We start from the raw sequence: 25,239 nt of genomic DNA, 5'->3' as shown, positions 1-25,239 counted from the left end.
AGGCAGGGCCTCCGTACCTGCCCTCCAGGCACACTTCCTTCGCCCTTTGAATTTCTCAGTCTCAGGAGGAGGAAGTGGTTTGTGCAAAATTAGTAAGCAAGGGCTGGAGACAGCGGCAGCTGTGCATTTGCCAGGGCACTGCCAATTTCTGGAAATTACCTTGGCTCTGTGCCTAAATGGATTCAGCCCTGAGAAAAGGGGAGGGGAGAGGTGATGTGGCCAAATAGCTCTTGAATTCTTGTGCTTCTATCCCATGATACACATCCTCCCAGGTTGCTAATACAGGGTGATTTTATAATAGATCTGATTTTGAGGTTTCTATCATACATATGTGTAAATCAAAGCATCTGGAAAATTCTGCCCCATAGAGAAAGTTTTCAGTGTGACTAACATTTGGATAAAATTATAAATTAAGAATTATTGCTGAGATTTCTTGAGTGGTGCTAAGCTCTTCCCAAGCTGTCTTCTCTTCACTTGGCATTTTCTTGCTTTACAATGAATGCAACTCTGCCATCTCTAGAATTCATATAACAGGATCTAGAGCACAAGAGAGATTTCAGCTATTAGGGCATTAGCCCATTTTAAAAGTGGGATTAAGCTACTTGTTCATAGTAATAACATATATTGATCTTCCCAGGATAGAGGTCTGTCACTGAGAGGTCTGTCTGGATTTGAACTTCAAAAAAAAAAAAAAAAAAATTAGACAGCTTTTTCTAATGGAATTAAAAAATCCTAAGTATGTGATCTAACACCAGATCAAAAGAGTGGCCTACACAACCCTCCAAAGCGGCTCCAGCCACATGGCATCCAGCAAGCAGCCCCAGCAAGGACCAGCACCACTCCAAAGTGACTCCTGCCCTGGGGAGAGGGGATGAGAACCACATACATCCGGTCCACCACACACATCCAGTCCACTGCAGCCGGGACAGGCAAATCTTGAAAGTGGCATCGCAGAGACAGTACCCTGATCTGACTACTTGCCTTGCCCACCCACAGAAACCTCTCGAAGGCAGCATATGGAGGAGAGAGCCCTGCAGTTCAGGGTCACTGCCACCCTGGGATTTTGGTTTGTCTGCAGGACCCGCCCACCAATGAAAGCTTTTCAAGGGGACAATACAGGGAGGGTGTCCTGCAGTCCAGTGTGACCTGGCCAAAGGGGTTGAGAGGGCAGGTACCTGGTCTGACTGCAGACACTGCCCAACTACAAGCTCACAGCAGCCTCAGATGACCCTTAACAGCACGGGGACCAAACCCGGCCCACAAGATGCAAAGTGAGCCATTGCTGCTGACAAGACTGAAGACCAACGAGGCTTAGCCACAACACTGGGGAGCCCAACAGGGGTCTGAATTCATGACCCTGAGATCAAGACCTGAGCTGAGATTGAGTTGGATGCTTAACCAACTGGGCTACCCAGGCACCCCTTTATGTAGGTTTTATTTTTCTTTTAAGAAGATTTTATTTTCAGGGCACCTGGGTGGCTCAGTGGGTTAAGCCTCTGCCTTCGGCTCAGGTCATGATCTCAGGTTCCTGGGATCGAGTCCTACATTGGGCTCTCTGCTCAGCAGGGAGCCTGCTTCCTCCTGTCTCTCTCTGCTTGCCTCGCTGCCTACTTGTGATCTCTCTCTGCCAAATAAATAAATAAAATCTTTTTTTTTTTAAAGAAGATTTTATTTTCTTATGAGCGAGAGCAAGAGCACACAAGTGGGGGAGGGGAGGGACAGATGCCCTGTCTTGCGGGGCTTGATCCCAGGAGCCCAAGACTATGTCCAGAGCCGAAGGCAGATGCCCAACTGACTGAGCACCCCTATGTAGGTTTTAAAATGAATAAAGATGCTTTATTTTCAGAGTTGTAGACTATCAACTTAACATGAAATAAAAATCTATAAAGCTCCTAATACCTTAAATGCTAAATGCTATATACCTCAAATACTAAACATTTTTTTTTAAGATTTTATTTATTTATTTGAGAGAGAGCAGGCGAGAGAGAAAGCATGAAAGGGGAGGTCAGAAGGAGGAGCAGACTCCCCGTGGAGCTGGTAGCCCGATGAGGGACTTGATCCCAGGACTCCAGGATCATGACCTGAGCTGAAGGCAGTTGCTTAACCGACTGAGCCACCCAGGTGCCCTAAAAATATTTCTTGACCAGAAGAATGATTTCTCTGTAACTCCATAAATACTTAATAAATAATATGTACTATTATAAGTATGAATATTCTAGAACAGAATCAACAATTTCTTTTTTTTTTTAAAGGTTTTATTTATTTATTTGACAGAGAGAGAGAACACAAGTAGGCAGAGAGGCAGGCAGAGAGAGGAGGGGAAGCAGGCTCCCCGCTGAGCAGAGAGCCCAATGCGGGGCTTGATCTCAGGACCCTGAGATCATGACCTGAGCTGAAGGCAGAGGCTTAACCCACTGAGCCACACAGGTGCCCCAGAATCAACAATTTCTGACCTAAATCTAACTTGCCATATGAAGCAAGTCAATAACTAAATAAATGCACTTAAAATGTCTTAAAGAGTAAGACACAGACATATATGCCTTTAAGTATACAATATTAGGGGTACCCCTTGTGATTTCTTTCAAATAAATAAAATCTTTTAAAAAATAAATAAATATACAAATATTAATATAAAAATAATCACATAAGCATTCCAAGAACATAAAATAGCTTTAAAAGGTCAACGGTGGTTATCACTCTTGTTCTTTTAAATTTTCTATATTTCCCCAAATTTCTTCTTTTTTAAAGATTTGTTTTTGGGAGAGAGAGAGAGAATGAGCTTGAGGGTTGTGGGGGGGCAGAAGGAGAGGAGGAAGGAGAGAAGCAGATTCCGTACTGAGCATGGAGCCCCCATGAGATCATGACTTTGAGCCGAAAAGAGTCAGACTCTTAACTGACTGAGCCACCCAGATGCCCCTCCCCAAATTTCTGCTATTAGCATGCACTACTTAATCAGACATTTTCAATCCAAATATCTGTTGCTTTAAACACACAGACTAATGAGCCAACTTTACTACTTTTGCATATAGGAAAAATCATATAAAATGGTAAGGACATTGTTGAGAAGCCTGACCGTGTGTGCTGAGGCTTGCAAACGGGCTTAAATAATTATAAACTGAAAACAAATAAAAGAATAAAAAACAGATGACAATGAGGAAACAAAGATTGATGGCTCCTATTTTGGTTTCACCTTTTCTACTAGCAAGAATCATATTCAAGCTAGACAAGTTAGAATAATCATGACGACGAGAACGGAAACTCAAGACAGATGAAGAGACAAAGGTATGCTGGGGTGTTGTGATTATTTCCAAGTTCTAAGTTCCAGATGAATAACATGTTAAGGCACTAAAATTCTTACATTTAAGATCACAAAAACAATCTTTGGTAAAGAATTATCGTTAGGAACTGTGAGCTATTCATGGAAAAGTAGAAGATAGAAAAATATCCTAATTAAAAAAAAAAGGGAAAAGGAGGATTATAAAATATGTAGAATTAGGAACTTGAATTAGTCCCTGATAAAAGCATAACACACCCAGGACACGCTGATTCCTCAATGACTGTTAGCCAATCAAATCCTTAACTAGAAAAACGATTATAAAAAGATGTCAGTATACTCAATATACATGTGAAATTGAGGGGCAGGAGAGGAAGGGCAAATGGAAGACACATTTTTCTTAAGGAAAGTAGGAAAACGAGAAAAAACGGTAAGAGCAGGGAGATCAATACACTTAGAACTTGAGACACACTGAGCTTTTAACATTCATTCGAAATTATAAATGAAGACAGAATCAATAAACAGAGAGACACAGGGTCAAAGGGGCAAAAGAAAGATGGAAAAGAGGAGAGGAAAATCCCAAATGTATGCAACTTCTTTTTCATATTTAATTTCCTTTGTCTCTAATTTAATTACAGCAGCTATTTTTACATTCCAGGTTTTACCTAAATTGGGAAAAACAAGGAAGGCTGTAGGTAGCTATAATGTTTGGGAGAGTATTAATGCTACATCATTCTGATACTTGGGAGAGAAAAAACTAATTTCCATGCTTCTAACACTACGATGTTAAATTAGGAGCTAATTTTATTGGTTCAAGAAAATAACTTCAGGAAAAGACTGCTTATGCTTTCAACAAAAGGGCAATGAGAACATAAAAGAACCACAGCAGAACTGTGGTCCCAAGGGAGATCATGGAATGTTCTTCCCCAGAGATCTGCATGTTTCTACACCGTGTTGTGCACACACGAAGACGCTCTGCCCTTCAGGGAACTGCCTAACCCCACGCCTGCATCTCGCATCTTCCAGGAGTGGTTCCTGCCTTCACAGCTTGCCTTCACTCTCCTCAGGAAGACCCGATCTCCAGGGCAAAGTCTAAGAAGTTTGCTAGAGCTCTAGGCCTAGAGAACTCTGTACAATGGCAACTTCCCACAAATTTAGAAGAGTCATAAAAAATAAAAATGAGTGATCTCTGGGTTCAAACTCTCTGGGTCCTAATACTGACTCTGTCCATGGGAAAACACCTTCCTGATCTTTGTGTGTCTCAGTTTCCATGATCAGAAACTGAGATAATATAGGGAGACTGCCCTTACAGGGTTGTGATGAGGACAAATGAGAAAACTCCAGCAAAGTGCGTGACATATCCTGAAACAGAGTAAGCACTCAATAAAAGTTGGCTATTATGTTTTAAATTAATAAACATTTTATTTTTAAGGAAGAGAGTATATGCTTTATTAATAATATCTACATAATTAAAGGAGTAAGATCAAATGAAAACATAATACTTTATTTTAAAATTTAGCTTAATTTTAACAGTTAAAAAAGACAAGGAGGATTTTATTCAAAACTATCGCAATAGGGTAGAGAGACTGAACTCAACTCCCATTAAACAAAAAAAAAGCAGGAGGATTTGTAAACCCTAGGGTAAGGGAATGGGAAATACTTGGAGGACGGTGGGGTAGAAGAAGAGGGAAGTTCGGTCAAAGTGATTAGGCCATCTGTCAGAACATGTGCTTGATTATTATTTATCTTTTTAAAATTGAAGTATAGTTGACACATGGTAGTTTCGGGTGTGGGACGCAGTGATTTGACAACTCTGTGTGTTAAGCTGTGCCCACAAGAGTAGTCACCATCTGCTGCCCTGCAGCACTATTACAGTATCGGTGACTCTGTTCCCTATGCTGTGCCTTTTAGCCCTGTGATTTATTCATTCCATAACTGAGAGTCTGTATCTCCCATTCCGCTTCACCCAACTTGTCCATCCCTCCCCGCCCCATTTCTGGCAACCATCAGTTTGTTCTCTGTATTTATAAGTTTGTTTCTGCTTTTTTATTTGTTCATTTGTTTTGTTTTTTAGATTCCATATGTAATTGATATCATACAGTATTTGTCTTTCTCTGTCTGACTTATTTCACTTAAACCTAATACCTTCTAGGTCCATCCACATTGCTGCAAATGGAAAGATCTCATCCTTTTTTTTTTTATGGCTGAGCAATATTCCAGTGTGTGTGTGTGTATACATGCATATATATAAATACTTATATATACATACACACATACCACATCTTCTTTATCCATTCATTGAATCGATGGACGCTTAGGTTGCTTCCATATCATGGCTATTGTAAATAATTATAAGATAAACATATGGGCACATATATCTTTTTGAAATAGTGTTTTCATTTTCTTTGGGTAAATACCCAGTAGTGGAATTACTGGATTGTATGCTATTTCTGTTTTTAATTTTTGGAGGAAACTCCATATTGTTTTCCACAGTAGATGTACCAATTTTACATTCCCACCAGCAATGCACAAGCATTCCTTTTTCTCCACATCCTTGCCAACACCTGTTATTTCTTATCTTTTCGATTCTAGCCATTCTAACAGGTATGAGGTGATATCTCATTGTGGTCTTGATTTGCATTTCCCTGTTGATTAGCGATGTTAGGCATATTTTCATGTGTCTATTGGCCATCTGTATGTCTTCTTTGCAAAAAAATGTCTATTCAGGTCCTCTGCCCTTTTTAAAATCAGATCATTTGCCTTTATTTTGGGTGTTAAGTTACATAAGTTCCTTATATATTTTGGGTACTAACCCCTTATCAGTGTATCATTTGCAAACACCTTTTCCCATTCAGTAGGTTGCCTTGTCGTTTTGTTGACAGTTTCCTTGGCTGCACAGAGAATATTAAAAGAGATTTGTCCTTGGTTATTTCAGGACTATAACCATGGAAAAAACGAAACCTTAAAGTTGTCCCAAAGGACAGCTATTTCCATTTTATAATGAAAAGACTCTTATTTCCCAGGGGTTAAGTAGAGCAGCTTAGCCCAGAAATAAGCAATGGCCTGCCCTGTAGGATTTGACATCCCTATTCATTGGCCACAGGCCCTGAATCCCCTCTGACCATTCTTGTATCTCTACACCTTGTCTAGTCTGCAAAAAATAAAAAGGATCTAATTTAAAGAATTACAATAATCCCCTAACTAGGAGAAAGCATGAGTAGCACAAGTTAGTATTCTGATGTTGACAATAAACACATAATTAATCATTACCTCTTAGAAGTATCACTGTCTTAAGTACATAGTAACTGTATTTGTTTACTTTGTCACCTCTATTTTCCTTTGTAGACTAGGTATGTTTCTTTCTTTTTTAAGATTATTTATTATTAGAGGGAGAGCACAAGTGCACAGAGAGTAGGGGGAGTGGCAAAGGGAGAGACTCTTCAAGCAGACTCCCAGATGAGCATGGACCCCATTGTGGGGCTTGATCTCATAACCCATGAGATCATGACCTGAGTCAAAACCAAGAGTTGGATGTTTAACCAACTGAGTCACCCAGGTGCCCTCAGACTAGATATGTTTTTTAAAGAACAAAATAAGTAGAATCTAACTAGAAATTAATTCATAGTCCAAATATACTAGGGATTAAACTGAAGGAAACTTTTTATGCTGTACATAATCATTTTTCTGAATTAAGATTTTCTGGTCTGTGTGGTCTGCTTGGATGGCGAGCGAGCAGTAGAAGCAGGCACAGTCACTGAAGTAGGACCCTGTATTAGCCTGAGCTAATAAAGCAGATGGCGCAAGTGAGGAGAGTCCGGTGAGACTGCTTACAAAAGGCAGGAGCAGGAAAAGCAGCAGGGATGGTTTTATGCCCCGGAGCTAGGAACCCCCAGCAGGCTTTAATTGCGGAGGGGAAAGAATGATCACTAGAACCTGGAGAGTAGCTACAGAAGAAGGTCATCCAACAAGAACTGTAGCCTTTGGTAGAGTGATGCAACCAAAGTGCACTGACCTGATAGGGAGGGAGCGAGGGGAGTTAATACTGAACCCAACCTTACTTTCCTCTTGCTTTCAAAGACTCTGCAGGTGCTTCCTATTGGAACCTAATAGCAAAGCAGAGGGCAAGGAAGTCCACTGATGCAGTCCATACAAGTCAACTTCCAGAAACACAGAACAGGGTGCTTTGAGAAGGGCAGGAAGTGGATCTGATCCTAAGTGCTGTACCAGTGGAGATCCTGCTGCTAAAGGCAGAGACACAAAGTTCAAACCTGGAAATGCAACCAGCAGTGCTGAGCCTCAGAGGTCTACCTGAGCCTAAGAGGTCTACCTCTGGCTTCTGAATCTTTTGGTTTGGTGAGAAAACTTGGACTCTGGCATCAGTCATGGGCTCTGCAGAGTTGCGTGTCCATTGGATAACTGTCCAACCTGGGCTGGGGAGTACTTTTCCCTCTAAACGTATAAGATTCAATTTATTACACTTGGGTCATCCATGACTCTCAATACTGTATAATATGTTCCCCAAAAAGCATCTCATCAGTGAAAACTAAATGGTATCTATATTGTGATTAAATACTTACCATGGAGGCAGTTTGCTATACATGGGTTCTGAAAAATGGGCATCTTCATGGGATTTATGTGACTATTAAATGAGATAGTGGACCTGAAACTGCTATTTAAGCCTCAAAGTAGTATTCTCATGCTAGTTGTTGCTATTCAAATATATGTCAGCCAGAGGGAGGTGACAGATAGTGCACTGCTTGGTAAGAGTTGGTTAGCTCTGCTGTCAGGAGCTACTACTGTTCATGACTCTCGGCAAGTGAGAAAGAAGAGAAAATCTTTTTGCATAAAACTGTATTATGAAAGTTCTTTTTTCCCATTAAACTTACTGTCATTATCTGGACTATTTAGTTGAATACTAAAATATAAAGTAGAGGTATGAATATAACACATTCTGAACCTGTTTTATGCTGTGTAACATTCAAACCAAATAACACATTGCCATCTTGGTATAACGAGTTATTGAAGAGCATCAGTAACAGACTTCCACTGATATATTTGGAATGTCTCACAAGGCAGCAGATCCTGCACAGTGCTCCTGGGCAGTCCTCCATGTACTTGGCAGGCAAGAAGTCATCAAGGGTCCTTCTGCCATCCTCAGATTGCTTAGGAATGATGGAATCATAGATTGTTAGAATTGGAGGGAGCAAACATTAGGTCACAACTCCTATTTTTCAACAGAAATAACTCATCAGTTGGTAAATTCACCAGGAGCAGAATGCAAGTATCATTTATATCTGTACCTCCTCGTCCCTCTTCTTTCCCTTCCTTCCAGCTTCAACACTGAGTTCAGAACCTGATATAATATGATGTAGTTTATTTTTTTGGATGAGAGAATTTTACATACACACAAACTCACACATTCACACACCGAGGGAGCAATATGACGAACAGTGTATTAATAACAATAGCTAACGTTCGTTGAGATTATTGCCACTCACTCCTCTGACCACTTCACTTACATTAACTTTCTTAATCCTCACATCAACCCTTTGAGAAAAGCGTTATTATTACCCCTGATAAGAACAGATAAAGAAATGGAGGCACAGGAAATTCAAATAACTCACTACAGCTACTAAGTGGTAAAGACAGGAGGCGAGCCCAGCCCCACGCCAGTCCCAAAGCCTGAGCCTGAGTCCAAGTCCATGGCCACAGTTACGGCACTCCACTGTCAAAATTATAATGGCCTTCTATTTAACTAAGAAATGTCCCAATCAGAAAAATATGGACTTGACTCACATTTTACCTTGAGCTAAGGTTCTATGTCTAGGAAAAAGCTAAAAATTCCTAGCAACAAATAAAGTGGAGAATTCTAAACTATGCCCACCTTATGTAGGGTCTACTCCATTATATTTTAGCATTTAACTTCTATACCCACACTAATACTGTAGCTTCTAGTCATATGTGGCTATTTAATTTAAATGAATTAAAATTAAATTAAATTAAAATTTAGTTCCTAAGGGGCGACTGGGTGGCTCAGTGGGTTAAAGCCTTTGACTTCGGCTCAGGTCATGATCCCAGGATCCTGGGATCAGGCCCCGCATCGGGCTCTCTGCTCACTGTGGAGCCTGCTTCCTCCTCTCTCTCTCCCGGCCTGCCTCTCTGCCTACTTGTGATCTCTCTCCGTCAAATAAATAAATAAAATCTTAAAAAAAAAAAATTTAGTTCCAAGTTACTCTAGTCCACTTCAAGGGCTCAGTAGCCACATGTAGCTAGTGGCAACTGTACTGGACAGGGCAAAATAGGACACTGCACTTCCATCACAGAAAGTTCTATTGTACAGCTCTGCTCTATGTGTTTTACTCACCTTAACAGATTTGCTTGTTGTGGGAAGTGATAAAGATAGTAGTTTCCCTTTGTACATGAGGATTTGCTAGATGCATAGAACTCCATTACTTCTTTTGAAAATAACAGGTTTAGGGGCACCTGGGTGGCTCAGATGGTTAAGCATCTGCCTTCAGCTCAGGTCATGATCCCGGGGTTCTGGGATCAACCCCTGCACCAGGCTCCCTGCTCAGTGGGAAACCTGCTTCTCCCTCTCCCACTCCCCCTGCTCGTGCTCTCTCTCTCTCCCTTTCAAATGAATAAGTAAAATCTTCAAAAAAAAAAAAAATGTAGTAACAGGTTTGCTATCAAATTTTAGTAATATCTGTGAATAAAATTATTTAAATACAGCTTATTCCAATGACTTCACCAGGATCAAATTAGAGGGTTTGTTTTTAAAAGGTTTGTTTTTATTTATTTATTTGACACAGAGAGAGAGAGAGAGAGAGAGAGAGAGAGAGAACATGTACAAGCAGAGGGAGTGGCAGGCAGAAGGAGAAGCAGGCTCCCTGCTGAGCAAGGAGCCCCATGTGGGATTCAATCCCAGGATCCTGGAATCACGACCTGAGCCAAAGGCAGATGCTTAACTGACTGGGCCACCTAAGCACCCCAAATTAGAGATTTTTAAAAAGGCTGTTCCAAGGGATGCCTGGGTGGCATAGTAAGTTAAGCGACCAACTCTTGGTTTTGGCTCAAGTCACGATCACAGGGTCTTGAGACAGGGTCCCATGTTGGGCTCTACAGTTCGCACAGAGTCTGCTTAAGGATTTTATTTATATATTTATTTGACAGAGAGAGAGAACACAAGCAGGGGGAGCAGGGGAGGGAGTAGCAGGCTCCCCACCAAGCAGGGAGTACGATGCCCCACTCCATCCCAGGACCCTGGGATCATGACCTGAGCCAAAGGCAGATGCTTAACCAGCTAAGGCTCTCTTTCCCTCACCCTTGTCCCTTCCCCATGTGTATGCATGTGCTCTCTAAAATAAATATATAAATCTTTAAAAATTTTTTTAAATAATAAAAAAATCAAAGGAGTTTCCAACGGACCATAATCAGGTGTCTAAAATTATGAGAAAAGCAGAAGGAACAATTTTCAAATACCTAAGTAGTTTCAACAGTCATTTGTGGAGAACTTGAAAGTTGAAATTGTATTATTGCTGTTTTCATAATTACCCTTCCTTGAAGTCTCTAATCACTAGACTAGTGTAGGTGAAAGGCAGAGAAGTAGGGGAGGGCTAATGGAGGGAAGGGTGAACAAGACCAGAAGTTTCTAGCAAATCACCAACAGCTCTTGTCACTTCTCAGAGAAAACAGTATTACAATAACCAGGATAAGAACTCCAGGAGGAGCAAGGAACTCTAGACTCTGGATCAAATGTCCAACTGTAATTGAGAAGTAATTAAAATCATATTAGTGAAAGATCCCACTGCTTTAGACTTTTTAACTTAATGATATTTTGTTCTCCTTCCTCAGCATTGTTTTTGTTCACAGAAGCAGTCCTTAGTTTTAATTTTTTAAGATAATGATTCAATCCAGATGATACCCTAGAAAAAGTATCCTAGAAAACAGAACAGTTTGGGCTTTACCAAGAATAGAAATTTGAAATTGGCAAAGATCAATCATTTTTCACCAGTCTCATGCCATTGTTTTGGAAGGTGAATCTGACTTTATGCTAGAGAGTAATCTAAACCCGTTCTTCAATTATTCATTGGGGTAGTTTCCATTTCTATTTCCAATATATAGCTGAAATTTGCAGACTACTAAAGGATCCTTGGTAAGTCCCATCTGTCCAAGATCAGGATGACAAGGAAGAACATCAATAACTATTAAATATTTATTCTAAGTGTTAAAAAAATAATAAATGTGCAAGACAGTTCTAATGGAAAGAAAAATAAATTCAGAATAACAAACTACGATAAGAAATTGGATCTAGTCCCTCAATACAAAGATTTATACTCTACAGCATGGAATTTAAAGACATATTCAGCTGCCTCCCTTCAGAAATTATAATCTGAACTCATTATGAGCACACACTTTCAAAATATGTGTCTCTAAGAAATGTATAAATTACATTTATACAATTTAATTTAAGAGCTAAAATTTAAAAATCCCCAATACAAGTTACTATTTGAAGTAATACTAGTAAATCTATTTGCAAATATTTAAAAATCCTTTTGAAATGGTAATGATTGCTTTATTATTGTATTTTTTTGTTAATTTGATTTTCTTTGGCTTCAATGTCTGGTATGAAGCCACTAGTCAACTCACTTGCCATTGCTTCTCATAGCTCTTAGTAAACCAGTCTGACTAGTTAATATGTCCTTATCATTTGTCATGGGCTGGGAACCAGACAAGCAAACTTGTTAAAAATGTGTGCAAAATAAGAGCAATTAGGTTTTGTACAAAGGCTTAAAGAATCTTCTGAGTAAACCATGAGGGTTGGTACATGGACTTTATGAGGTCTATTCTGGCTATGTGGAAACACCCCACCCCCACCCCCTGCCACCCTTTTCTGTTTCTAAATAACTGCTGGCAAACTTATGTTTATGTGTGTTTAGCTGTTCTTAAAAAAAATCATGATCTATAGTCACAACACTTTGTAAAGTGAGGACAAGAAGAGACAACTTGTGGAGCTTATAAAATGGAGAACCCACAAAATCCCAGTGGCCCTTTTGGCCAAGTAATAGCTTTGAAGGGGATGTAATTGTTTTTTGTGATTTCTACTTCCAAAAGGAATGGATATAACATAAGTTGTCACTTGCTTCCCTTCATAATCCATTAAAGAATCTTATTCATGGGGCATCTGGGTGGCTCAGTGGGTTAAACCCTCTGCCTTCAGCTCAGGTCATGATCCCAGGGTCCTGGGATCGAGCCCCACATTGGGCTCTCTCCTCTTTGGGGAGCCTGCTCCGCCCCCACCCCCGCCTGCCTCTCTGCCTACTTGTGATCTCTATCTGTCAAATAAATAAATAAAATCTTTAAAAAAAAAGAATCTTATTCATGTGTTGAGCTTATTTTTGTATTAAACTTAATGTCTTTATTTCATTTTATTACTAACACTTAACATTGTAAGTGATCACTCTCTCTTTTTTTTTTTTTTACAGAGAGAAAGAGAGAGAGCTCACAAGGAGGCAGAGACAGAGGGGAGAAGCAGGCTCCCTGCTAAGCAGAGAGCCCGATGAAGGGACTTGATCCAAAGACCCTGGGATCATGATCTGAGCCACCCAGGTGCCCTGTGAGTGATCTCTTTAATATGTATGTTTCTTTCACTAGAAGAGAAGCATGCTGAGGGTTGGGACTATCTTCTAACTGTTTTCCCCAACACCTAGCATGGAAACTGACATGAATAAATTCTTAGGAATTTGTGAATTGAGGTAAAAATGCTTTTCAAAATTTAAAAGTAACACTTTAAAAAACTGTGTTCTGCTTTTAAGCTTTTAAGCTTCAGGTGATGCTCCTGAAGTCTAGAATTCCCAAATTTATGCAGCATGATTTTATAAATATCAATCTGTGTTCTTCGACACTGATGGGTCTTAAAAGTTCCAGCCTACATTCCTAAGGCAGGACACATACATCCCTGGAATTGTTTCAATTGCTTTTGATCCATCTCCAACTTCACTTCATCTTTCCTTAAAACTACCACCCAGAATCATGCCCCAAATGTCACTGCTCCTGTGTTTGTAGATTAAGAAGATATTGTTTTTTATTTCATTCCTAGACTCCTTCTGATGATGTCCAACATGCTAGTAGGTCAAGATCATACACTGAGCACATTTCACCAGTGAATAACTTGCCATTACTGCCAAGTTCCTCCCAGGACCATAATGAACCAGACCATAATGAATATTATAAACAGTTGCTTTCCCCACATCCCATTACATTATGCTTATGACGTGTTGCAATAGGAAAGAATGTACAGCTTCAAGCTGGAAAGACCTTATTTGAATCCTAGCCCAGCCACCTACCTAGCTCTGCCACTTACTTCTTTAATAAGCTATAGAAATATCTCAATTGTATATTGGCATTAATAAACCTCCCTTTTAGAATTGTTATAGATAAAAATCAATCTAACAGGCATTTTTTATTTACAATAGTGAAGACATAGAAGGAACCTAAGTGTCTATCGATAGATGAATGGATAAAGAAAACGTGGTAGGTAGAAATATACAATGGAATATTATTCAGCCATAACAAAGAATGAAATCTTGCCATTTGCAACAACAATGGATGGAACTTGAGGGCATTATGCTGAGTGAAATAAGTCAGCAGAGAAAGACATAATATATGATCTCACTTACACATGGAATCTAAAAAAAAACAAACAAAAACAAAACAAAAAACCCAAGCTCACAAATACAGAGAACAGATTGGTGGTTGCCAGAAGCGGGGGATAGGGAGGGCAAAATGGGTAAAGGGTGTCAAAAAGCACAAGCTTCCACTTACAAATAAGTCATGAGGGTGTAATGTACAGCATGTTGATGACAGTTAATAATACAGTATTGCATATTTGAAAGTTGCTAAGAAAGTAAATCTTAAAAGTTGTCATCACAAGAAAAAATTTTGTGATTATGTATGGTGATGGATGTTAACTAGACTTGTTATGGTGATCATTTCATGATGAATACAAATATCTAGTCACATTATTGTATACCAGAAACTAATATTACATGTCAGTTATAACTAAAAAAATCTCCTAACAAGCATTTTATTGAGAACTAATTATAAACTGAAATCTTCAAACGGTTTCTTTCTGTCATCTTGGCATTTCTCACCAAAATACATTTAATTTCAACTGCAAAATAGGAATATTTCACTCTATTGCACACCTTCTGATTTTTTTCTAAATAGTTAACAAGAGTTCTAGCTAAACCTGGTAGGCTGAATACATTTTATTTGCAGTTCTCCCCATCCCTGCACAAAATCATACTAAGATGAAAGTATGGCAGATGAAAGGAAGGAAGGTAGGAAGGAAGGAAAGAAAAAAGAAAGAAAAGAAAAGGAGAGAGAGAGAAAGGAAAGACAGGAAAGAAAAAGAAAAGATCCAGCATCCGATAACATGGACAAGCACTATGCTAAGAAAAAAAAGCCAACACAAAAGGCTACATACTATGATCCATTATATGGAATTCATTTATAGGAAAGACAGAACCACAAGGACAGAAAACAGAACAATGGTTATTAACAGGGCAGGTGAGAGGGGACCAATTTGGGCTCCCACCCCCCACCCAACTCTAGTACTGAGATCTTTAAAAGGCATTCTGAAAGCAAAGTCCCTGAGCTTCCCTGGACAACGGCAGGATCGCCAGAACACATCAATAGTTTTGCCAAGGGCTCCTTGGAAGCCACCAATGTTCTCAATACACTGATACTTTACCCGACACTTTCACTATGATGTTTTTGATAACGACAGTTGTGTGAGTTGTGTGAGTTGTAGCAATCACATTGCTTTACAACTCTCCGTATGTGTTTACATTAGAATTAATTTTATATTTAGAATTCTTTAACATCCTTTGCGATAGAGGTACCTCTAGGTATTTCTAAATGAAAGTTAATAAACATGAGTCTAGAGAGTAAAATGAGATAGGAATTTAGCACAGTCAAGGTTACATGTCCTTAGACTGGAAAAGCCAACCCTAGATTTTCCCACCTTAGAATCAGTGTTGAATTAGAGGTTAAGGTAAAGATCCAGGGTCTAGGGCACCTGGGTGGCTCAGTCTGTTAAGTGTCCGCCTTAGGCTCAGGTCATGATATCAGGGTCCTGGAATCAAGTTCTATATCAGGTTACCTGCTCAGTGGGGAGTCTGCTTTTCCCCCCGCCCTCTGCCTCTCTCTGTCTCATAAATAAATAAGTAAAATCTTAAAAAAAAAAAAAAAAGATTCAGGGTCTAGTGGCAGGAAAAGTTTAAGGAAGGAAACACTGGTTATATCCTGAGTGTTCACAGACAAACATATAATCAGCTCATGAATACTTTCCCTCACTTACTGACGCAAATCAAAGAGTTCCTCCCATAAAAATCTTTAGGGTTTCTACTGTCCTTTTACCATTTTCCTTTCCAGGCATGCTTTCAATGTTAATTTTTAAACTTTATTTCCCTGAATAAAATTTTGTGGAATAGACCCACATCTCGTCTGGGATGATTCCCAACCCACCCCCCCACACACTGTAATTTCCAACTCTCATTTGAAAGATTATTCTACAGAGCCCCTTTCTACTTGCTCAGCATAAAAACAAGTAGATTCACTAGAGAGAATGGGATTTGCAAGGAAGCAGACTTTCAATCTCACTAGACTAAAATGAATTGAGCACCAAAATTTAAAATATGAAAATAAAACATTAAGTATCTACGAGGAATCACAGAGCCCTTACAGCTAGTCACCTAAATGGCCTTCTTCTCACAATCATCGAAATAACAATACGGCTAGGATGGTCCACTAATTGTACCAGTAATTTAGAAATTAAGCCACTTACAAAGCCTTGGACAATCCAGATTTGGGGATTAGCGGCTTTCTTCCTTTAGCCTACATACATCTAATCTCAAGGGACAAAATTAAAGGCATGCTTGGGCTGTGGACACAGAGAAGCTCGAAGAAGAGTCTGATTTTTTTTTTAAACCCAGTAGATTCAGCTTCTGATTCTGATTTATTCTTTTTTTTTTCCTCTCCTTCCAACCTAGGCAGAATCAAGAGAAAAGACACAATTTCACAATAGCTAGGGTTTAGTTTGCGAGTCAAATAGGTAGAATAAAAATGTATTTAGCCTACTCCTACATGGGCCTGCCGTGAGTCTGGCTTTATTTCAAGCCGTTTCTTGTTCTCATGGCAGGATAATTTAATTAAGGGAAGGTGCTACAAAAAGAGAAGTTGAGAACTAAACTGCCGGCTAGGGACGGCTAAATTGGGAGTCAAGTGATACCCTAGGCTTCCTGTTTTTCTGACTTCAAACTGTTTTCGGTAATTTTTCCTGACTACTCTGGCACCCTCTGGCCTTTTTAAACTTTTCTGTGACTGGACTCTCACTCCGCTTTGCATCCCTGACTCCTCTGTTACACAATTCTAGGAGGCCTCCTTCCCTAGGACAGCCTGGCTTTCATTTCTCTCTTCCACAAATGATTCTCAGCATCGAAGCTGTTGCCCACAAGATCGATTGATGTCAGCTGCTCGTTTCACTTCAGGGAATCACAACCAGGTATCACAACCGAGTACTCTGAACACACAAGTAATACTGGAAAGGAACTAGAGCGGTCCTTCCAATTCCCTCACTGCAATAATCAGAAGGTCTGGGTCTCCCCAAAGTTCACATGTTGAAATCCTAATCCCTAAAAGTGATGGTGTTAGTAGGTGGGGCCTTCGGGAGATGCTTCGGTCATGAGAGTAGAGTCCTCATGGACAGGATTAGTGCCCCTATAAGGGAGGCTCTAGAAAGATCTGCCGTGGGAGAATACAAGGAGTCTGCGACCCAGAAGAGGGCCCCCGTTCAACCACGCCGGCACTCCCATTTGACTTCGAACCTCTGGAGCTATGGGTAATACATTTCTGTTGTGTATAAGCAACCTGGTCCGTGGTGTTCTGGTCCAGCTGCCTGAATGGACAAAGACACTAGGTAAACACGCACTGAGCGCGTGCCTGACAATTATGATGCCACGCATGACGGGGCAGAGATATATTAGACGGTCCTACCCTCTGGGAGCATTCAACATAGCGTGTCAGGCAGGTCAGTAAACAAGTAACTGTAGTACAGGGCAGAATTAAGTAAGGCTTCGAGAGCGGAGATTCAGCTAGAATCTACAGGGCTGTAAATGCCGGGCACAGTGGATGGCACAGCAGGGGGTGTGATAACTAATTCTGAGAATATTGGGAAAATTCCATAGAGGAAGAGAAATTTCTTCAACAAAGTGGGACCTTGAAGTAAGAGTCACACCCGGGGAGAAAGGGAAGAGGACGGGGGAGGCAGGGGTGCTATTTGGAGAACACATCCATTCCCATCAAAGAGAATTTCATAAAGAAAAGAATGCAGGGCCCGAAAATAAAGGCATTTTCCAGGAATAGCAAGCAGTCTGGAAGGGTTGGAACACAAGGTGCATGGGAGGGCAGTGATCAGCACACTGTAACTATAGGGTGGTTTCGCGTCATGGAAGGTTCTGAATGCTGAGCTAACAAGTCTCTTTCCTGTGATCAGAAGAACTTGGCTTCACAAAAACCACTACTCATTACTCATGCAATGATCAAAAAACTTTTGTTCAAGACTATAGTAATTGGAACGAGCAAAATATGTAGTTTCTGAAATCATGCTATTACACCAAATAATGCCTATATGCCTTCCTAACAAAATAGAATTGTTTGGGGGCATAAACTTGAGGCAGGGTTTCCTCCAAGTCATTCAATGACACAACACATTCTTCAGAGCCACTTCCGGAAAGCTAGCAGGAGCCAGGAAGGAGTACACATGATGGCCTCCGAGCAAAAAGGAACATGCCACAGGAAAGGTTCAACATACTGAGATGCTCTGCTAGCAAGAACACCATCTCAGGGCTTATGACAATTTTACAGATTAACAAGACTGGCTAGGAAATTTGGGGGATGACTACAAAATGAAAATTCTAGACCCTCTGTTCAAGAACTATTAAGAATTTCTGGGCAGAGATAGCAGAGCATTAAATCATGTATGGGCCCTGTGGTTATGCACCCATGAAGCCAGTCTGATTACCAACTCTAAATTTTAATGATAGCCATTTAGTTTCCACAGGCTGGCTTGAGTACAGCAGCCCTCCCATTCAAATGTGAACTGCTGTCACCGTTGTACTTCCAGGATTGACCCCATCCCTGCCAGTGGGCGTGCTTTCCTCTCAGCCTTTGCTGGCAAGGGTGACTATGGGGGAGCCTTTCTTAGAGAAAGAGAGCTTTCTCTAAGGTGAGAGCTTTCTCACCTATTCTGATAATGCTGTTCTTCTGCATACCGAAAACAGGCCCTCTCTCGTCAATCTTTCATGTTAAAAAATTCCTCTCTTCAGAACGTCACAGATAGGAGGTAAATTCTCAACCACATCCAGGGCTTAATCTGAGACGGATGCAATTTTGAGGCTACCATTTCTGCAGAGCCTAAGCAGAGCGGCTACTGCCGGCTGCGAATAGCGATGAACGTGGCGGAGCACCCAGGTCCCCTGCTGGGAAATTGATCAGCGGGTAATCCCATGGCTACCTGACCTTGTTCTTTAGTTTTGGCCCTCTTCCTCAGCGCATGAACATGTCCCCAGTTGGAAGGAGGAGGAGAAAAAAGACTTCAGTCAGCCAATTTTGTTACTTGTTAATAGGGTTGGTAAGGAAAAAAAACTATTAATGATTTAAAAAAATAAAATAAAATGAACACTCAGTAGCGCTTATGTTATCTGTGCATTTCATTGATTCTCCCTGACCTTCAATGGATAAATTGGTTCCTCTACATCAATAAGCTGGCCATGCTAGGCAATAAAACCACGGAGAAAAGACACGTCTTTCTGAGTTGTATTAGTCCATCATACACGTAGCATTAACTGGCTGTAGAAGAAAGAGAAACAGATCATTTACTAGAGTGTGAATTCTACTGAACTAATCGGTATGTATATCGCACCGAGCCTTATGCTTCAAGCTCTCTTAAAAGACGGCGAGTTTTTATATTGTTCGTGTACTACTATCACTGAAGAATTCCTTGTTCCTCAACCTGTATTTGGTTCAGAGCGCTAAGGGGGGTTAATTTGTTTAGACTTCGCCAGTCTCAGAACATCTAACATCAGACGCTCTCAACTGATCCGAAGTAAACTCTGTATTACACGGCTCCTAATCGTTTTAGTTAGAGGGGAATTATTTTGGTCTACTAATTTTCCAAGTTGTAGATGTAGCTGAAGTCGGGCCCCCAGTCTGTCTTCTGTTTCATTTTGCCTTTCTATTCTTGCTTTGAGAAGGCTATATACTACTGTCCCGTGAATATGAGACGGATTTTTCTTTTTACATGCAGAGATATACCTAGTACCTGAGGACATTTTCCCTCCTGAGCCACAGCTTAACAGCATTAGCAGAAGCAGCTCGGCCAGAGGGGAATTGAACAACAGCTGAGTACAGTCTAATAATTTACACTGGGGAAAGCCCTTGGAATTTAGAGGCACATTGCCCAGCTGGAGAGACAAATCTAATCTCTGCTAATGATGTTCCTCCCTCTCTTTCCTATCAGGGCTGGGCTTTTTACGCATGCGCATGTAATTATATATGCACACTCGGAGTCCAGTGAAGCCAAACAACACAGCACCCAGGATTAAATTACACAGTAAGACTTCCAGGCGTCATCTGGCTTCTACATCCTGTCCAATAAATGCTGTCCATGGTTCACGTTGTGGAGCTGTTAAAGGTCTCAGGAGTTCAAAAACCATATACAGCTAAACACTGGAATTCAAGAAGTGCTAAAGTTGTGGTTTTACTGAGACCAAAAAAAAAAAAAAAAAAAAAAAAAAAAGCATGACTTCTTAAATTGGTTAAATCACGCAAACACATATTAGGAAACAGATACATGGACTTTGCCCTAAAAAGGACTTGAGACTGTTGACAAAAATGCACATAATACAGGAGGTGGTAAATCAATAAAGGGAAAATAAGATGGAAAGGTTTAAAAAAAAAAAAAAAAAGCCAAAGTAAAACCAGTGAACAAAAATAATTTGTATGCTAACTGTTTAAAAAGGTACAAATTTGGACCAGAGCTTTCTATGGATCAAACGAAATAGAAAGATAGAATTAATTATTCAAGTAAGATAAAAACACACCAACTGTCCAGGAGAAGCAGTTTTTACTTGTACTAAGGCCTGTGAGGCCTTTCTTCCATGGATCCGCACAAAATGAGGAAGATAACACAGCCTCAACAAATAGAGTAGCATCTTTCCTAGGATAGTTTTCAGGGTCCCTCTCATTACAAAGTGAGATTCTCGGGTATTCCAGAGCAGCAATGCTTACAATAAGGGATTCCAAGCAAACAGCGCTTAGAAAGTCTGATTTAATCCAAAAGGGCATGGACTATACCTTCTTCAGGGAATCTTCCCATTATTTTATCTTATTATAGTATTATTTAATATTACTGTTTAATAATAAATCATTGTTAATCACTCTCAAGCTTTCAAGAAAACTGAGTAGCTGTTTTCTATTCTCTGCCAAGAACCTGGCAAGCAAATATTCTTGGTCTTCCTTCAAGGGGTGTACCCATAAGCTTTAATGATCAGCCAAGAAGAAAGAGCTGATGCCCTCCTATGAAATTCAGGAATCCGACCAGAATCAATGCCTCAAAAACCTCAGTTCCACACCAAATTAGGACAAGAATGATAAGCCTGATCGTGTGGCTATTTTTTCTTATAATGCATAATGTGCTTCATGCTCTGATGAAACTTTTTTTTTTCTGTGTTTTTACAAGTATTTTTATACAAAGCCCTTTGCAAATACCATCGATTATTTTTTAAAAAAGAATGAAGCAATTCAATAGTTAATACCTCTGCTGCTCTACTGAAGTAAATGGGGGAGGGGGTGTGAGTCACCATCTGGGGCTATAAATTATAATCCTGCTACATGGTAATAGACAGAGGACTGATCCATGAAGCTCCCCTAGGAGAATCCATCTATCAGCGCAGCCATCCATACAACTGACTGAAGAAAAGGGCAGCTCCAGGTCCAGACAAGGGACTCTTCTACAGCAGAAGGATACAGAGCTGGCAGGTTTTCAAAAGCAACTCTCAGACCCCATCCCCCCTACACCCAACCTCCACATCAAATTTCTGAATTCAGAAAATTACAGGGAGACTTCTCATTCTTTAAATATTGGCAAATAAAGGGAAATCAAGGATTTGAGAAGCTCTAGGGGAAAAAAAAGTCCTCAACTGAGAGAGGCAAATAGGTTCTAAGCTGCTTCATCTATCCTTAGTGAGCTCACAGATGTGTCTTGAAAAGAAAGAGGTGGCGTTATTTACCACAGAATGAAAACTACTGAGAGAAAGGCCCAGCTGGCTTCATGCAACTCTGACTCTTGATCTAGGGGTCGTGAGTTCCAGCCCTGTGTTAGGTGTACAGATTACATAAAAATAATAAAATATTTAAAAAAAAAAAAAAAGGAAAGAAAACTACTGAGAAGTTAACCTGGCGGCTGCCTGGGTGGCTCAGTTGGCTGGGTGACTGCCTTCAGCTCAGGTCATGATCCTGGAGTCAGGGATTGAGTCCCGATCAAGTCCCACATCAGGCTCCCTTCTCAGTAGGGAGTCTGCTTCTCCCTCTGACTCTCCCCCCTCTCATGCTCTGTCGCTCTCTCTCAAATAAAGAAATAAAATAAATAAAATCTTTAAAAAAGTTAACTTGGAAAGAAGCTTCACAATTTTGCACACACATTCTTATAGAAAGTTGCACACTGGGGCACCTGGGTGGCTCAGTGGGTTAAAGCCTGTGCCTTTGGCTCAGGTCATGGTCTCAGGATCCTGGGATCAAGCCCTGCATAGGGCTCTCTGCTCAGCAGGGAGCCTGCTTCCCGCCCACCCACCCCCACCCCCACCCCCACCCCCACCCCCACCTGCCTCTCTGCCTACTTGTGATCTCTCTCTCTGTCAAATAAATAAATAAAATCTTTGGGGAAAAAAAAAGAAAGAAAGTTGCACACCCTCAAACAGGTGTCCTAGTGGGTGATAATTCTTTTCTGCCTCTTACCTCACTCAGTCTAAGGGTTCAGTTGCTTCGGACTATTTCCTCCAAATACGGTAATTTCAAAAATGGTATAAGCAAGTAAAAAGAAGACAGAAGATAGGAATGATCCTAATAAGAAAGAAAATAGTGCTGAGAATTGAGTTTATAAAAATAATCAGAAAATTACAAGTGGAAAGAAAAACTTACAGTTAGGATACATTTTGAGGTCTTACATTAAACCTCAGAGGGTTCCTGAGATCAGTCTTAGAAAGAGAATACAAGTGGGACGGCTGGGTGGCTCAGTGGGTTAAGTGTCCAACTCTTGATTTCAGCTCAGGTCATGATCTCAGGATCCTGGGATAGAGCCTCATGTGGGGCTCCGGTCTGTTAAGGTTGAGCCTCATTTGCCTTCACTCCAATCAGCTGCAATGGCCCACTTTGACTCTTGTGGGCCAGGTTTGGTGCTCAGCCTGCTGAAGAGTCTCTCTCTCCTTCTCTCCATACCACCACCACCCCCACCCAGCCGGCTCTTTCTCTCATGCGTGTTTTCTCTCTCTTGTTCTCTCTAAAAAAGAGAGAGAGAGAGAATACAAGTTACAAGTGCTAAAACAACTGGCTTTTTTTTTTTTCTACGTTGCTTAAATACGTAAAGCTTAGACCTATCACATCTTCTAAGATACTCAAGGGCTTTTAGCTCTCACCACAGCCACCTGAGAAAGGCACCCATCAGATTTACCACTGAAATCACAAGATGGCATGGAAAAATCCTCATTTCTGTGAGGAAGGTGGTTGCTTATCAGATATCTTCTATTCAGCTCATTCATGGAGTCAAATTCTTTGCTAGTCCCCTAGGGTGCTGGCTCTGTCAAGCAATAAGGATGCAAAGATAAACAAGATGGCAGACCCCTGCTCCAGAGAAGCTTACAATCTCTCAGAGGGGAAATATATAAATAAATGATTACTATATAGCCTGAGAAGCTCTCTAAGAAAAACGGGTACAAATTTTGAAGTATAAAGAAGAGAAAGTTGCTGCCCAGGGTGAATATGGAAGGGCTATAAAGAATATCAACCGAAAAAAAAATCAGATTACCTAATAGAGGAACAGGCATGCATGAATGCAATGAAGGTGTGAAAGAAACCATGTGGTTATGTGGGGAGAGGGGGAAAGGTCAGCGAGTACTGGTGGGGGGTTGAGAGAGGAGAGGATTAAGTCTGGAAAGGTGGGTTAGGGGATTTTTTTTTCTTTTCTTTTCTCCTATGGTCAAAGAAGCTTGGAGAGGTGACGAGAAATGGTATGATTAGATTTGAAAGACAATTCTATTTAAGGGGAGAAGATGGATGGATGGATGCTGAAGTATGGGAAAAGCTAGAACGGAGAGACTGGAAAGAATCTGAGAGTTAGGTAGAAGACAGAATTGACAGGACACAGGGACCAGCTGGGTATGATGGTCAGAGAGAGTTTCCTAGTAAGGAAGGACTAGAAGCTACCACTAGCCAAGGCAGAAGATCCAGAAGAGGTGACAGGGTAGGAACTTCAATGAGAAGGTAACAAGTTAGGGTTTCCACTGTCATTCACATATTCTATCAGGCAAAGCAGCAGGAAATGGAATAAGGAAGTAGCTACACTGAAAGTGGGACAAAGGGCTGCAAATACTGTTGGGGAGATAAAAAAGGAGAGAAAGGTTTCATGTAATTATTATACTCACATCAGGAGAGTCATACACTTTATGGACTCACTTTACCCTTCGCTTGGTGCCAAGGGTTATTATATTATTTTCCTTTATCTCTTTCATGATCCTCCTGAATGTACCAAAAAGCTCTTCACCATTGTCCATACCACATACCACACACACAAATCATTTCCTCTGGCTCTTTCCTAAATCCAAGAGTGTTCCTTTCTTCAAATCCCTCTGTCTTCCAAGAGCCACTTTCTGGGTCTCCTCAAAAAATCAGTGATGGCTAATGGGTATAACAGTGAACACAGATAATAAACTACTTTTATGATTTAAGGCCAAGTCCATATTCCCATTAGTTATTTACACCCTCACTGTTTCATTCCTTTATATAAAACTTCAAATGGAGCATTTCTGAATAGAACACTACTTCTGAGTGCTGATGACCGTCAACAATTAGGACCATCCACTGTGAGCACCACTGTTCCAAAGGCCTTTCAGAGCAGCTACTATTTCCATGAATATCAGAGTATATTTGCATTGACCCTGAAAATTTAGGTCCCAGAGAAAATGATTCTGATTTGGCATAAATCAGCAAGGGACAGGAAGCATGGCTGCACAAGTACAAGAGAGAAGTTAGTACTACGATTCAATGAACATTTCTTGAGCACCTGCTGTATGCTAGGTGAGTTTGGGGCTTCTTAGAAGCTATGCGGGAATATGAAGATATAAAGATGGCATCCTCTTTATCTTTTGGTATGCCTTAGATATTTCTAAAGAAAACCAATGGTCCTTGCTCTTGAGAACTCAAGTCCAGTGGGGGAGTTAGCTGTGAACACAACTGAAGTCAGGCCATGATAAATGCTTATAACACAGGTATGAGGTACAGTGAGATAATAACAGATTCGACTTTCTGCTATGGGGAACAAGAGTCTGCTCATTGGTCTTCACAAGCATAGGAGGCCAACAGTTTGAAATGTGGGGAGAAAATGTCTTTCTTGTTGATGCATCTGACAAGCCTTAATATTTTTCAATCTACAACAGACAAGGAATTAAGGTCAGCCCATGGGATGAAAGGCCCAAAGCTGCTGCCAGGTCCTCCCTCTCCGAGGTCTAGGTAATTTCTTCGAACAGACAGCACTGCTTGTTGGCGCTTTACTATAGCAATGCTCCTTCCCCCACATCTGTCCACACACATCAGACCCCCAGAGTCTATCGGCTTCTTCCGTCAGAGCCAGT

General features: G+C 40.6%; 1 protein-coding gene across 6 annotated transcripts in view; it reads right to left on the bottom strand.

The window, feature by feature from the left end:
* The window catches only part of MAP3K13 (mitogen-activated protein kinase kinase kinase 13), a 161,725-nt gene that overhangs the window by 48,293 nt on the left and 88,193 nt on the right, over positions 1–25,239 (bottom strand). The gene's annotated exons all lie outside the window — the stretch shown is intronic.

Source organism: Lontra canadensis, unplaced genomic scaffold, assembly GCF_010015895.1.
Source record: "Lontra canadensis isolate GAN:19392208 unplaced genomic scaffold, GSC_riverotter_1.0 scaffold56, whole genome shotgun sequence".
Classification (NCBI taxonomy): domain Eukaryota; kingdom Metazoa; phylum Chordata; class Mammalia; order Carnivora; family Mustelidae; genus Lontra; species Lontra canadensis.
The sequence above is the reverse complement of the archived record's forward strand: the minus strand, read 5'-3'. Positions and strand labels throughout refer to the sequence as shown.